Below are 15,812 nucleotides of genomic sequence, written 5' to 3'. Positions count from 1 at the left end.
GTACCGGTAAGCAAGGCTGATGGTTCCTTGAGAATTTGTGCTGACTACAAAGCTACAGTCAACCCGGCGCTTGTGGTAGACCGCTATCCGTTGCCAAAAGTAGACGATTTGCTGGTAAGGTTAAGTGGGTCACAGTTTTTCTCAAAAATTGATTTATCTCAGGCCTATAATCAGGTTTTGTTAGACGAAACGAAAAATCTCACCGTTGTGAATACCCATAGAGGTCTGTATAGGTATAATAGGCTGGTGTATGGCTTAGCATCCAGCGCCGGGATTTTTCAACGAATAATGTGTAATTTATTAAATAATATCCCTAACGTCGAGGTATTTTTAGATGACGTCATAATAGGGGGCCAAACTAAAAGGGATCACTTGCAAGCTGTTGAAGCTGTATTTAGTAGGTTGCATAAATATGGACTAAAGTTAAAAAGTAATAAATGCGTATTTTTAGTTAACGAAGTACGTTATTTAGGTTATATTTTAAATAGGGATGGTATAAGAACGGATCCAGAAAAAATTCAAGCCATTACCAAAATACCTCGACCAAGCTGTGTAACAGAGCTGCGTTCGTTTTTAGGTTTAGTAAATTTTTACGCAAAGTTCGTTAAGAACATGAGCACAAAGTTAGTTCCCTTATACGAATTACTTAAAAAAGGTTGTACATGGAATTGGTCACAGCAGTGTGAACAAGCGTTCACAGAGGTTAAACGACTTTTGGTTAGCGCGGAAGTTTTGATGCACTATGATCCTAGTCTGCCGCTCATAGTGACCTGCGACGCGAGCGCGCGGGGCGTGGGGGGCGTGCTCTCGCAGCCGAGTAGGTGCGGCGGCCGCGAGCGCCCGGTTGCCTATGTATCGCGCACGCTCAACGATGCCGAGAGAAATTATTCTCAGATACATAGGGAAGCACTTGCTATTATATTTTCTGTTAATAAATTCCACCAATATTTGTACGGTCGTCGTTTTACCCTACGCACCGACCATAAGCCTTTGGTATCGATACTCGGACCACATACAGGGATACCTACCATGGTAGCTAGTCGGATGCAACGCTGGGCAATAATATTATCGGCTTATTCGTACGATATCGAGTACGTGCGCACCGACGAGAACGGAGCGGACGGGCTATCGCGGCTACCTGTGGCCGCCGGCGGCGGTAAACAGATGAGTCATGCGTCTAGTAATGCACCGGCGCCCGAGCAAACGTATTTACATTTTATTCAACAGGAACTATTGTTAGACTATAATGTTATTAAAAGTAAAACGTCGCGTAATCCGCTTCTCGCTAAAGTTTTGAGTTATTTACGAGACGGATGGCCGTCGGATTGTGAGATTATGAGTATGAAGCCGTATTTTAATCGTAAAGACGGGTTATACGAAGAGTTAGGGTGCGTTATGTGGGGTCATAGGCTGGTAGTACCGGACGAGTGTAGGGAGAGGGTACTACGCATGATTCACGAACCCCATATGGGAATAGTAAAATCGAAAGCTTTAGCTCGCAGTTATGTGTGGTGGCCGGGGGTGGACGAGGACGTGGAGCGGTTGTGTCGGGAGTGCGCGGTGTGTGCCTCGCAGGCGGACGCGCCGCCGCGCCAGACCCCGCGAATGTGGCCCTGGCCAAACCGGCCCTGGTCTAGAGTTCACTTAGATTTCCTAGGACCAATTTTTGGCAAAACTTACCTGGTTTTAGTCGACGCCATGTCTAAATGGATAGAAGTTTGTCAGGTTTCTAGCACAGCGGCAACTGGGACTATAGGAAAGATTAGCGAATTATTCAGTAGATGGGGTTTACCTAAACAGATAGTTACAGACAACGGACCGCCGTTTTTTAGCGCGGAATTCGCTAATTTTGTGAGTAGCCAGGGTATTGAGCACATATTTTCGCCACCGTACCATCCGGCTTCAAACGGTTTAGCGGAAAATGCTGTAAAATCGTTAAAAAGAGTTATTAAAAAAGCTAGTGCGGAGAAACAAGACATAGATAAAGCCTTGTGTACGTTTTTGTTGCATTATAGGAATACTGAGCACTCGACAACTGGGGAAAGCCCGGCTATGTTGTTACTAGGCAGACGGTTACGTACAAAATTAGATGCACTGAAACCGAATAGGGAGGGTAAAGTCAGGGAAGCGCAGCAACGTCAAAAGGTAGCGGCAAAAGGAAGTAATAGGGAGCTTAGGCCAAATGAAACCGTATGGTATAGGCAGTACTTAAAGTCACAGAAGTGGGCATCGGGCCAGGTGGCCGAGTGCGTCGGGCCTAGTAACTATAAGATCAGGGATAAGCATGGGGAGGTCTTACATAGGCATATCGATCAACTGAGACGGAGGACGGGTGGACGTTCATCGCTCGCTTGCCCTGATACAGAATTTAATACCAGCCAAAACGAGTCTAGCACAAATTCTGAACCACAGATAGCCTTGCCGGATGCGGGGGATGCGGCCCAATCGGAGGAGATAAACGACGAAGCCGGGAAGGCTGAGACGCCCCTTAAAGGGTCGGTAGTCAGTGGGTTGAACAGGAGGGATGCTCCTGCGTCTCCCGAGTTCCAGGACGCCTTGCCAACTGTGACTACACCACCTCCTAGTCGTCCTGTACGACAGTGTAGGTTAAGGAAAATGTAATTAAGTTTAAGGGAAATTTTATGTTACTTTTATATTTTAGATTTAAGTTAGTTTAAATGTAGCAAAGGGGTTTTGTACGTAAGGGTTGATTGATGTGGGGGAATGTGATGTATGTAGGTTAGTTTATAATAAATGGTGGGGGGTAGTCTAAGTAGCTTGGTTGTGAGATGTCATTTTATAAACCAGTCCGGAATAAATGCTTGTTACGTACGCCCGCGTTTCAGTTAGCTCCGCGACACCGTTATCCCTCAGGACTATCGACCGCTATATCACAAGAGGCACTCCAATTATGTACAGATGCTGTGGTAAAAGATTCTAGATTCTAGGCCACAAAGTTGACAATGCAGGTGTCACACTCCTGGTATTGCAAGCTATCATTCCTTCCTCACTTTCTTCCTATTCTTGGGCAACAGCTCTAGTAGAATTATTACTTAATATAAATTCAAATATGCTTGTCATTGTTGTTACCATGGTGCTACTTGGTAGTGTATAATTTTATATGTTAGACAAATTAAAAAATCCCCGACTTTCCATATTCATTTCGCTACAACTTTTGAACGGCTGAACCGATTTTCATGAAACATGGCTAAGAACACTCGGGATAAAATTATCTATGACACAAAAAAAAATTAAACGAAAATCGGTTCATCCGTTTGGCAGCTACGATGGCACATACACAGATAGACACGTTAAACTTATAACACCCATCTTTTTGCGTCGGGGGTTAAAAAAAGCTCTACTTAGTGGGTTATAAATGAGTGTCTCAAATAAAAATGAAGAAACCATTCAGAACAGAGACGGAGCGACATATTTAACGTAAACACCGCCATTTGTACTGTGCGACATATTACGGACGTCATGAGACGACCCACTGTTAACCCTCTGAATTGTAACATTGTGACAGAAATAGGACATTTTGTCATAAGATTATTACACAAATGAGTTAATATGAGTATTTAATAGAAAGATTTTGTAAAAAATATTACGATAGTCATGGCGTTAGCAATATGATTTGTTTCGTATTTGATGTCAAAAATTAAAAATAAACATACATAAAAATATGTTCAAATGTTAATTTACCAGTATTCTAAATATATTTTTTTAATTAATATAATAAATTCAATTAGTTAATCGCGCAATATAAAAGCAATAACCCTATCAAAAAAAAATATCATTCATGTCACTTATCATGCACTTTTATATAATACTAGCTCCGCTTCGGGGCTTTGTTCTCGTAGGAATTTCGGGATAAAAACTAATGTGTCATTCCAGATTATATCCTACCCGTGTACCAAACACAACAATCCGTCCAGTAGATTTTGCGTGAAGGAGTAACCAACACGGATTCATACCAAAATTTCACATTTATAATTTTTGTAGGATAGAATGCCAAATACAAATTTCAATAATAAATTGCGAAGTATTTCATCATGAAAATTGGTCATTAGCAAGGCCGTGAGACAATTCAGCGGGACCCGGGCCGCTCGGCTCAGGAATTTCTCAATATAACGTTCACAATAAATTCTCCATTAGAGAACTTGAACTCCGGGCTATTAGTGAAAACTCCGCCTGCATAATAAATGTTAAAAAAATTGTTTTATTTACACCAATTGGACGGACTTGCGTTCAATTTTTGTGTAGTTGTCGATTTGGCTACTTTACAACTACTCAAATGAGGTACTAAAAATATATAAAAAAATATATACACCTTAATATTATGATAATGATGTACTATGACTTTAAGGTTTTTGGAGTCAAAACACATTCCTAATGTACCAGCATATCAGCAAACAGGTCACCAAACCTTTGCGAATTCGACATACATTAGTGGTTTTTCATTGCGGCAAATAAATGTTTTCACACAAACTGCGCAATATTCATTTGTACGCATCTGCATATGTACGTAACTCACACCTACATTGTAACAACTTTCAGCCATGTGGAATACGATTGTGAAAAAAGAAATAGAACTAGAAAAAAAAATAAAGAAGATAAAAGAAATTAAATACAGGATTCCAGTGCAAATTTATAATAAAATATTGTAGAATGTCAATTAAAGCTGGGTGGAAAATGCGCGGTATTTTTATTAGCTTCAAGGCCTCATAAAATGTTAATGCAGCTAATAGACTGGAAGGGGAATTCATATAAGAGTGATGCTCGTACAGTGGAAAACCCCACTTCTACTATAAGTATTATAATTTGTGGAAGTTTTATTACTCTTAGCCGACACCTGCGACTTCTTATGCTTTTTCGCTATAAAATGTAGCCCCTATGGTCACCCATCCAATGACCGACCATTGTGAGAGTTTCTTAACCGCCACTATCACAGGCCGAACGCGCTAACGCCCGCCTTTGGATCGAAAGGTTTAAGATTCGTATCCTACTCGTGCCATGTTAGTTTGTATACCAATCTGATTCATCATATATATAGTAGTTTTATTATTATTATTTGTGAATGATTTCTTTCCATACAACACAAACTAGGACTAAAAATCGAGAGCCCTATGGCTTGCCTCTCGATCTCCTCTTTTCTCCTGCTCTGATCTCCTCGATTGCCTTTAAAACTATTTTTATAGCAGCAGTTTTCATAGACCATCATATGCTTCCGGCGAAGGAAAACATCGTGAGAAAACCTGCACACTGGTTGACAGTTTTGTTCCCAAGTGTATATGCGACTACCTGCCTACGTAGTTGCATACACACTTGGGAACAAAACTGTGCAGGTTTTCTACTAATTAGTCGTAAAAGTCATTTCACCATACTTTTAGGCGACTTGAATAAAATCTGACACCAGTGTTAGCAATAACACACTTAATATGATGATGATGATGATGATGATGATGATGATGATGATGATGATGATGATAATGATGGTGATGATGATGATGAAGGATTATGATTTAATATAGGTCGTTTTAGCAACCTATTTCAGACCTCTGAGAGATATAAACGATATAAATATCATCTCAAAAGCTTCATAGTAACAAGATAATTTCCCAAACCGCAATAAGATTGGATTTCCTCCGAGGCTTCTGACCAACTCGTGGCCGGCTTAGCTCCAGGTAGAAATTAATTTGATATATTCCGTTTTACCGAATATTCGAACGACCCTCTTAATTGAATGACGACTTAATATAATTAAACTTGTGTGAAATGTTCATACAAAGAACAAAATTATTTTAATGCTCTAAGTTGGCCATTAAATTTTGGATTTTACGAGTACAGTTAATATTTGTTGACAGCTTTTAGACTATTCAATTATTAAAAAAATTTAAAGTCATTCTTTCTTATAGATTGAACCGATTCTACAAAGAATGTGTAGCTTAATTTAAACCTTATTACATAAGCATCATGAATTACCGATATTTACTAATTACAAAGTTTGAAAATGTATAATATTTCATTCAGAAAAATTAGGCTACTTATTAATTTCTATGCATATATATGTTACGGCCTAACCCTGAAGTGAGGGTACACATATGAGTAACTGTGTTATTTTCGGCTAGACCTAGGTGAAGCTGGTCTCCACTGGTTACACCTAGGTGGTCTAAAGGTCTAAAAGATGACAAGCATGATAATGCTTGTCATCTTTTAGACCTCGATTTAGCTTTTATCATACCGACCCGTAGACCTAAATGCAGACGCAGATGGTTAAATATATATTTAATATTAGATATTACAGAGTAATTAAATTTTATGTATTTTTATATTTCCAAGAGAAAGTAATTAATTACGTCATCGAGTTGAAACTACAATGCGATGTATTGTATTCGAAGGTGAGCTCATTACGTCACAACATGGCGTCTGGCGCGTGGATGTTTGCAATGAAATTACTAATTGGGAATTGTTGTTTGATTGTACACGACATTGTGTTGATTGAAATGTTTTGTTATTGGGGCATTTCTGACGAATAAAGTTTACAGTAAACCAGTTAAACGTAGCCTGACGAAGTGAAGTTTCCACCGTTTACCATCTATCTAGCTTTACTTGACCTTCAAGACTCTGTCTACCTCGTTAGGGATACACATATGAAAGAACGTGATGTATCGATGTTCAAACTTTTCCTTCTCATCTCCCCATGTTCGGGGTTGTAACGTCCAGGCTCAGCGTAAAAAAAATAACCTTACAATTTTGAAGATTTGTTTGTGATTTGAAAAAATTCGATTGCCTGATGTCCATGATTCCTCTGTTGTTGCCGATTAGCTGCCTAAATATATGTCCCTTAGTCGCCTCGTACGACATCTACGGGAGGATATGTAATAGTCTTATTCTAGGGCGGAATCACACGCCACGATCAATGTTCCAACTTCTATTAGTACAGGAACTGTAACTATTATATCTAAAAACCTGTAGTCGATTCAACTGGAAAGCTTTGATTACTTTTCAAGTCATAGCTCTGGGATTGCTTCAAGAATATCAGCTGAGAATAGCCACGCGTCTCTATTATATTTTTGTCTTCTCATGATCCTGCAATTCAGCAAGACCGACACCGACGTGAAGATAGCACCACTTCGTCTGATTTACCCGACACTGCAATCTCGATTCGCCCCGACCAATCTCCTGTGACCGAGGTATCTTGCAGCGATTCTGTTTAATGTTGATCACCTACTCTGTGTCACAATTACAATAAATTTAAAATGTTGTCTCTTTCGTCTTATTAGCGTATTCCAATTTACCTATATATTCTTAGCTGTGATGCTGTGATGGTGGATGGACAAAGCAAAGAATTTGTTTAAAAATATTTAAATTTTGAAGCTGTCAAAGCTTTTTGTCCCTTGGTCAATGATATCCGTGGGAGAGAACCACATGCCGGGGGAAAAAAAAAGAGTGATTGAGAAAGGGGTATGTAAGAAGAGCACACGTAGACAACTGTAACCAGTAGCCGTTAAGAGCCACGGTTAATCCTTACCAATAAAGTGCGATGCACTAACCCGTTAAACCAAACCGAACCGTAAAACGGGAATGGCTCGCTAACCAATTAAACAGCAATATAAAGCCTAATAAAACGTCGGGAGCTTCGCATAATAAAATAGAATTAATTACTGCAACAGTGTGTTAGATCTTGTTTCGCTCAAGAGCAGATATTATAGCAATCGCTCCCTCAAATATTGCTTCTTCTGCGCTTTGGAAGTCGACGGTGGACTTCAAAAATTCCAACTCCAACCAGAACTTAGTTTTTAAGTAATTTTTTTTTAAGTTATTTTTTGTTAAGTTTGAGATTTAAATAAATGTATTTCTGAATATAATTAAAGTTAAGTGTTGCAAGAACATACATTCTTTCTATGTGATCCGGTCTTACATTAAATCTTTCCGATTTGTAAGGTACTTATTTATCCAAGTGGTCCCGCCATCTGGTTTTGGTTCTCTAGGGTTCCGCCTATTTGTTGGAACTAGTGGATAACTTTGCCCGGGACTTGTAGGATCTTCGGTGGATGTTCAGTCCAGTGTGCTATTGGGTTCATCATCATCATCTCAGCCCTTTTCTGCTGACCATTGGCCTCTCTTATTTTACACTTACCTTCGTACTACACCTATGCGTTTAAAATTTTCCCAATATTTTATTTCGGGCCCAAGTCAAGCCCGACCGTACCAAAACCGTCAAAAATTAGTTTTAACAAATTTCTACCTCAACTCGGTGAAATTTATTCAAATATTTTATATTCATAACGATTTTCTCTCTCTTTCAAGATTATCCGAATGAATTGTGGACAAATCAAGCCTTTTGTTTAAGGAAATTTAATTATTGCGGAGCTGTTTTGTTGATTGAACGTTTTAATTTTAAGGTAATGGTATTCCTTGTTTTGATTAATAAATTCGATTTATTTGTGGTAAATATTGATAGATAGATAAATAAACTCTTTATTGCACCATTCACAGAGTTATAAGTTACAACAAGATACATTTAGTTATGGAACCTAATAGCAGCTATAGATTAGTAGTTTTATTTAATTTATATAGTTTTATTGTATATAATTTATATATTATATTTGTGTAGTTGACACAGGTAACGTAGCGATGGATATCTGTGATCAAACGGTCTCAGGTTCTAACCCAACGTATTTGATTGACATGGTAACTGGTATCTATCGTAGACTACCAATTTGTTTCTGGAGACGGAAATTCATATACTAGTTGTCCATTTTATTCACTAGAGTTTGAAGAAAAGGCTGCGGTGAAGATTGCGTTGCTACTTCTGCATCTGCGTTTCTGAAGTCAGCAACGTGTTTTTTTTTTAAGTAATGTATGTCGTCCTAAGTTGAGTAAACAATTTTGCGTTAGGTGTCTTTAGGCGACTAGCATAAAATGTGATACTAGTATTAGCAATAATATACTTGAAGTGAATGTTGTCTATCTTCGAGAGATTGATGAGCAAGAAAGATAATAAATAATGGTTTATCTTGTTTCGTCATTAGTTTTTCTCGTACATTGTGTAAAATACATATACACATACAAATACATGTTGTGTTTGTATCCTAATTGATATATGTTATTTGTAACTCCTTATGCCACAGAATACCTAGGTAAACAATAATATATCTCACACGGGCCAGAAAGGGATATTTATCTTTAGTTCATATACATCTTACGTCCGTACTTTACACGTCTGTCATTCACAATCGTTATACTTTTGGTGGCTCCAAAGACTTCTGCTCGAGAAATAAAATTCTTGCGTTTAAATTTTATTTTTCGCTTTCTTTTTTCGATATCAAATTTTGGAAATTTTGTCCTTCTGGGGTTACACAGAGCCATCTCTATAGAACCCCAGAAGGTCTTAAAAATTCTCTGCAAAATCTCAAGTTTCAAGAGGTTCACTTAAAAGTATCACGCTTCAATAAGAACTACTTCGTAGAAAGTTTGAAGTTGTAGTACAAGCTTAACATAGTTTTCTTTAGAGATGACAATATAGTTCTTCAAAAAGAGTTTGGATGAAATCATTAAGGCCAGTCTGTATTGCAGGCTACGGTGACCACTTCCCATCAGCTGCATGCCTGTTTGCCCGCTTATTATTTAGATGTTACGTAAAATATCATTATCCTTTCATCTGACAAGTCATAGGAAAGCAGAAAACGTCTGAAGCCACATAATCGCGAGGCTCGACCGAAGCGCGAATTTTTCTTACGAATTTGCCCACATATTATGCTTACCCGCCTCCGGGATTCTAGTATCGAGGTATTTCACAGAAATCCCAGATTATCCCTTGTCGCCGCAGTGTTGCGAAGTGAAATATGGCGCAATATTGTAAAGTGCTGGTAACGTAAAATGTACTTATAAAAGTGCTTGGAAAATGGCTTTAAAGCCGAACGTATACATCTAACTAAACTAACTTTGCTCGCATATCTGAGCAAGATTAAGTAGGTATATTACGTAGGTCTATTGGTACAGATTTAGACGGACGCTTTTGTTAAAAATTCTCTCAGTTATAGATAGGTTCTTATCTAGCCTCCCTCAAGTATAGATTTTGTAAAAAATTTCCACAGTTAGGGTTAGGGTTTTATTTAGCAAATGTTCTTCTTTTTTCATGACATCCATCCATTGGTAGGAAATTACAAAATGGCTGATGATAATAAATAATGATGTTTAGTTGAGCTATTTATTAATCTTTCATTACGTCAATATCAACCAAGTATATGAGGCATTCAAATATAATAAAAAGGAAAATTGAGAGAGGAGCGAGATATCTGTTTTAGCTAAATTAAATTCGTCGTAGACAATACAAGGCAATAAGTGCTCGTGCGTTATTTAATATTGACATAGGAGGTTGAAAAGGAATTTTCATGTTATTATTACAAAAGTTCATATTTTGGGACTCTCATCTGAGTGTTTCCCCTATTCTTTCCTCAGCATTTTTGAGCATCGGAGCCCAGGATCCGCTTTCCTACTTTTTCGTCTCCACTTCGCACGGTGCTCGGCATCCCTGGTTGCCAGACCATTGGCAACTAGGATATCATCCTTGACGATAACAAGCCAGCACTTCCTGGTTTTGCCTCTTCTATCAGAGCCAAGGAAATATCATTATTATTGCTAGTTGATGTGTTGGGACACAACTTTTGTGTATGATAGTAATAATATGAATGGAAATGCGTATAAAGTTTTTATTGTGACGTTATTTTCAGTTGCAGGCGTTCAAATTCAAATTCATTTATTTCGTGAACATAGGTAGTACAGTAGATGGTATACAAATACAGTATATTTATTACATTATAAAACAATATCATGCAGAAACTAACTATAGGCGATCTATAAGTTTAGTAGGTAAGCGTTAATAGAAAGTGGTGACCCATCTTTTTGGGCCGCATGCGGCGTGTGTTTGCCTGCTTGCTAGTATAAAAAATATGGAGCTCTTATAATATTATCTATCTACCACAACATTATATACACATATAGTTGAGTAAGAAAAATAAGCAAGGAATGTTCTTAAATGTTCATAGCACTCATAAAAGTTTAACACTATAACACTTACCTCCTTTTTATCGACATTATCGATAAAACAGATCTCTGGAAGAGGTAGTAAAGAGGATACAACAGCATCTCTAAATATAAAATTTCATGGCCACCAAAGGTTACTCTAAGGAGAAAAGGATACTTTAAGACATAAAGGCGCCTATATAGTGTATTATTAACACTTCGAAGCTATACCGTTTGTCTGATTCCATAGCAGATCTCGTGGTAAATTAAAACATCGTGCATAATTTAAACAACATGTGAATTACATTTCACATATTAATGACTTGATGTTGCCCGGGGCTTCGCTTCCGTGGGAATTATGAGATAAAATTTAGCCTATAGCAATCTTGGATAATGTACCTTTCTAATGGAGAAAAAGTTTTTGAAACCGGTTAAGGCTTTTCTTCAGCGAGTTTCGAAAGTGTTTCTAGAGATTTGTAACAGTTTTTACAGTATACAATTTTATTATAATAATAGTATTTACAATTCTATAAAGTGGTGAGGGTCTAGTGATTAAGATGTCAGCTTGGGAACTTAAAGTTTCCAGGTTCGGATCCTACTCTAACCACATGAGTTTATATCTTTCTTCATAGTCGTATTCCTCATGGCTGAGGGTCGCGGTCATTACGTGGAATGATACACACACAACAACTTTATTGGCATTACTAATGGAGTGGTTTGCCATTGTCTTCTCCATTTCACATATTAGTTAATAATCAACCAATATGCAGGTTTCCTCACCATGTTTTCCTTCACCGGACGCAAGTGGTGGTCGATGAAAACTACTATACACGAGTCAGATTGGTACAAACTCAAGTGACACGAGTAGGATTCGAACCTGGGAGCTAATTATTCGCTTCTTCACGAGTTCATATAATCTGATGCGTTAAAATAGTTGTAATAGACCATTACTTACTCCCGGAGAAGAAATCATGTGGCAATCGGCAACCTAGTTGGTGATTTATCAGCTAGTGTATGAAATGGAGAAGGCGATGCCAAAATATTCTTTAGGAGCCATGCTTCCTTGCTACTTGCGCTCCGTCGTCCTCCGTCCCGGTGACGGGTTACTGTAGAGTTGAAGTTTCGACGCCAACGTACATCAGTGTGACAACAACGAATCCACAACGTACCTAACTGAGCACTACTAAGCTATGGGGCATAGATCTAATATTGTGCTCGGAAAGTGCTTGTATGAATTACATTTCACACATCAACGACTTGATGTTGCCCGGGGCTTCGCTTCCGTGGGTATTTTGAGGTAAATTGTAGCCTATAGCAATCTTGGATAATGTACCTTTCTAATGGAGAAAGAATTTTCGAAACCGGTTCGGCAGTTTCGGAGATTACCCGCCTCAATAATAGTATTATACTATTATTATAAAGAGGTAAGCGTGTGTGAGTTTGTATGTATAAACTCCATTAGAAAGGTACATTATCCAAGATTGCTATAGGCTATCTCAAAATTCCCACGGGAGCGTAGCCCCGGGCAACATCTCAGCTAGAAGGAGTATAGAAAATAAAAACAATTTTACAGTGCCAAATAGAGTCCAGAGTGGACTAATAGACGTGTCTTTAACCAAAAAGCAACTGTGTTGTTGACAGTACAATTAATCATTCCAGTATAGACACAGCTTAAAATCATTAACCATGCTTGAAATATCCTTTGTTTTTGCACAGTTCACTTCATTTATCCCATCGATTCGATTTGAATTGATTCCAGTTGGCTTCATACCTACTCTGTAAAGGATTGGGATAGGACAAGATGACAAGAATTTATGTGTATATCAATCGTATTCGAGATACAAGTTTATATTTATATTTTTAGTATGAATAGAAATAAAAAATATTTGACATTGATTGTGTTATCGAAAAGATAAAATACATGTCATTTGCAAAACACGTGTAAATTGATACATAAAACTTAGCCGGTTACTTCCTTAGTTGTAAAGAGTCTGATTCCAAGGACAGCTATCAAAATAATTAAATGATAAAACACAATAACTACGTAAATGATCAAATACACAACATAAGTCACTACTTACCAATTTTACTATTTACCGTGAAGTTATACCAAATGCTTCGCGGTAATAATAGTTCCACTTCAACTCCAAAGCAATAATAATAATAATAATAAGCCCGCAGGGCAGCTTGTGGCGAGCTGTTGGGGAGTAGCGACCCCACGGACCTGAGTGCTCCCAGGGGAGGCCCCTGTTCCTCACCTCCGCCTTCCTTCCCCAAGGTCGGAGTGGAAACCGAGAGGTAACAGGACCCCTACCTCTGGCTTGCCTTCATCGGCCGGCCAGAGTGGAGTCGCGAGAGCTATATGCTCGAAGGGTGGAAGTGTAAAAAGTCATAACGCCGGGGGTGTCTGACTGGATCACCACGATTTCGCGCCCCGCAGACTCACCTCTCTACACCCTTAGCCGCCCACGTCAATGTTGCCCCTTTGTCTTGGCGACAAAGGGGCAACATTGACGTGGGCGGCTGATTTGAGGGGCCCATCTAGTGAGCGGCGAGTCACCACCTGCCACTGAATAGTCAGTTATCATGATTATGGCAGGTGACCGCACTCTTTGCAATAGCCCATTCTCAGTCCATCCAAATTTCATTCTATAGACCAGTACTTCTATCCATTATTCTGCAATAGTTCACACTCCCGCCGAGACCTGCTCATGGGCATATCATTTCATTGGTATATCCGGGAGTGGGTCTTGGCGGGAGACCTACACAACATCAAAATTCTCCAAAGGGCCTCTACGTGTTGGATCCATATCCCCACGCAAGCCTCTCAAAGGACCGGACTATGTGCCGTGAATCCCAAAAGGAGATACAAATAATAATAATATTTTAATTTAATTACATCATAATAAAAATGTAATTAAATGATCTAGTATTTTTTTAAGTTAAAATTAAAGTGTATTGTCGTCTTTAGAGTCCCAGGTAGTGACGTCACTCTGTTATGTCATACTTATACGAGTACTTCTTACAACAGAGTACCTACTATTATAATTCCATGAATATATTATAGTTCTTGCCATTAATATCAAAGTATCTGAATTGTCATGTTGTGAAAATAACTGTGTGGTTTTAAAAAAGTTATAAGTACGCATTGAGATGAACGACGTGAACAGATATGGAGAAATAACGAAATTCTACTGCTCGCGTCATACATTTCACATTTATCGATTGAAAATATTCACAATTCATTAGTTATTCGGAAAACATTTGTTTTTGTAAACCCCGATGATTTGATCTGACAGCCAATTTATCTGGAAAGCAGGCGGTAAGCCGAAGTGACGGCCGACATTTTTTTTAATTTGGTCCAAACTGTTTGGTTTTTCTCCGCTATAGCCGACTGCGCCAAAAAGTACAATGTTTTATTACGTGAATTTGAAAAAAAAATGGAAGATTTTTCAAAATTTATCTAGCTAAAATTTGTCAAAATTTCATCGAAATCTTTTGTAGAAAGATTGTTTTGTAGTAAGTGGGTGACTCAGGACGAATATTCCTGACAAAATGTATGAAACAAACGCAATGCCACCTGCATTGCGTTTGTTACCACAGTCATACTTGTGCGAGTGACAACGACGCTAAGGTTAGTGCCCTAATCATACTTATAATAGTGTATTTTCACGACGCAGTAATATGTAGATTTTCGGTAACGTGCCGAAAGTAAAGTTTACTTTCCAATTACATACTTTCAACATCTTTGAGAAGTTATCTCCATATATATATATATAAATGAAAGTTAAATTGACCTTTAGATACAATTTGAACTTTAAGCCTGACGGCCATAGCCAGGTCACTGCACATAGTATTTATTCCCAGCGGCGAATGGTTTTATTTTAAGGAGTCTTATATAAAAAATGTTAAAATTGTTACATTTTGTCTCATACATATTCGTTAGTATTTTCCGCATATTAAATTTACACTACTAAAACTGACATTGAATGGTTCATTTATTATCTACAAATTTTATTATACTTTCTCTCTATCTTTTATACTACATATATACATTGGTTTTGCCTGCGACTACGCAAAAAAGCCTATGTAACCACTTTTCCATACTAAAAATAGCTATTAACTAACACATTAATGTCATAGTTTATTATCTCTTTCGTCTTTTATTCCTTTTTTTCACCTAAGAATGGCAAGAGCGAGCTCAACCATAACAAAAACATTTTGCCAGCAATTACACTTTCGCGAATCCTTTGAAAACATTTTCACCAGAATTAGGCATTATTAAAACGTTATCTAACTCCCAATTTTCTGTTTCCAGGTAAGTGCTGGGTTTAATTAAATTTGCCATGTTGCGTACAACAAGATGAGTGCGAACTGGGGAACGGCTAGGATAAGTAAAGACGCGCCGCGCGCCGCACCGGCGTGAAACCAGGTAATTTATTTGTTTGTGTATTACCTATCTTATATTAAGCGGTGGTGGTGTAATGGTTACGACGCCTCGTCTGTGGATCGAAAGGTCCCAGATTCGAATCCTTCTCGTGCCACATGAGTTTGTATACCAATCTGACTCATGTTTTCATCGACCACCACTTGCTTCCGGTGAAGGAAAACATCGTGAGGAAACCTGCACACTGGTTGATTCTTGTTAACTTGTGTGTGAAATTGAGAAGGCAATGGCAAACCACTCCATTAATAAAGCCAATAAAGTTGTTGTGTGTGTTTCATTCCACATAATAACCACGACCCTCAGCCATGATTAATACGACTATGAATCTAAATTTGTA

The 15,812-nt window shown here is 38.2% G+C and overlaps 1 protein-coding gene across 5 annotated transcripts in view; it reads left to right on the top strand.

The window, feature by feature from the left end:
* Positions 1-15,812, top strand: part of Pde1c (Phosphodiesterase 1c) — a 305,826-nt gene that overhangs the window by 86,054 nt on the left and 203,960 nt on the right. The gene's annotated exons all lie outside the window — the stretch shown is intronic.

This window comes from Plodia interpunctella, chromosome 1, assembly GCF_027563975.2.
Source record: "Plodia interpunctella isolate USDA-ARS_2022_Savannah chromosome 1, ilPloInte3.2, whole genome shotgun sequence".
Lineage (NCBI taxonomy): Eukaryota > Metazoa > Arthropoda > Insecta > Lepidoptera > Pyralidae > Plodia > Plodia interpunctella.
The sequence above is the reverse complement of the archived record's forward strand: the minus strand, read 5'-3'. Positions and strand labels throughout refer to the sequence as shown.